A 1,560-nucleotide genomic window follows, 5' to 3' on the forward strand; every position below is an offset into this window, starting at 1 on the left:
TAGGAAAGGGAACACCCTTGTCTGTGTGGTAGAAAAATAGTGTTGGAACCAAAATAGGGATAAGTTTCAGGACAGATGAGGGTGTAACACAGGTTTTGATGTAGATTATGATCAGATATTAGTTGAAGCACCAAACCTTAGTTGGGTAAAATGTTTGTTCTCTGGGTCAAAAATCTTCCAAATTTGTTAATTTATTTATGGGCATGATGCATTGTTTCTTTACTGCAAAATGTGCCTTAAAACATCACACTAAGTTAAGTATTAATCCTGAACAAAAAGTACTATGTCACAGGCAATTTTCATTTATAATTATTTTTAATTGAAAATATGTTTAGATCACTAAATCAAGCCTCAAGCAAAAGGAGTAAATACCATAGAACAGTAAAAACAACTAGTCCTTGTATTCAGATAAAGAAAAGGGCAAAAGTAGAGATTTATATTCTAGGGTTTACAGAACAGCTGTCATTGGCACCTGTGCCTCCCTGCTTGGTCCGTACTGTGTCATTTGGTACACATGTTTTCTCCGAGTAGTGCTTGCTTTTTTTCTTTCTTTTTTCCATTTGCAGGACGTGGTGATGACTCACTTTATCCCTTTTGGGCTATTGAAATCTCTGATTTCATTCAAGATATTTTCCGATTTACCAAACAGTGTTAGGCATTATTGTCTAGTTGGAATTTGTCTGGGGGGAAATCCTTGGGTAAATATTTTGGAACTGCTCATACCACACACACATTTGACTTAGAAACATCTGAGCTAGATGAGGCATCTGTTCTATGAGTTCAGCAACAGGTTATCATGAGCTAAATTATTTAAACAAAAGAAATTTATTTAGTAGAAACTAAAGGTCAAACATAGGCAGGATTGATTCATTCTTTTTTTAAACTTTTTTTAGGATTTCATGCATGAGTGCTATGATACCATCATTTCCACTCTCCAGCTCCTCCTGTGTCTCTCAACACCCTCTCAAACTGATGGCCACAACTTTTATTACTACTGCTTATCCTTTAAAAACTATTATATATAATATATACATATGTGTGTATATAAGTACTGTGTATGCGTATGAAGGTGTGTGTGTGTGTCAAAACCTACTGAGTCCACTTAATGTTGCCCGTTTCTATGTATGTGCTCGTGACTGACTACTTAGGACAGAATATCTAACCTATCAGGGGCTCATCCCTAAGTATGGTTGAGTCTCCCTCTTTCTTCAGCCATTAATAACCTGTTGCTCTTCATCTCGGGGTAAGATTGTGTAAGATTTCCCCCATTCCTGATGGCATTGTGTATATCTTGTTTAGGCAACCGTATTTTCGAGATATCATAGGCTTAGAATCCCTGTTGTATAAAGAAGACACTGTCTCACAGGAGATAGCCAGGTCCTCTAGCTCTTAAAATCTTTCCACCTTCTCTTTCGCACTGTTGCCTGAGTTTGAGGTATAGGAATCATATACAGATGTTTCAGCTAGGGTTTGATACCCCATCTTTTTCTTTCCTTCTTGAGCAACTGTGGATTTCTGTAATAGTTGTTACTCATTTGACTTGCAGGGAGAGCTACACTT

This window comes from Myodes glareolus, chromosome 15, assembly GCF_982192425.1.
Source record: "Myodes glareolus chromosome 15, mMyoGla1.1, whole genome shotgun sequence".
Taxonomy (NCBI): Eukaryota; Metazoa; Chordata; class Mammalia; order Rodentia; family Cricetidae; genus Myodes; species Myodes glareolus.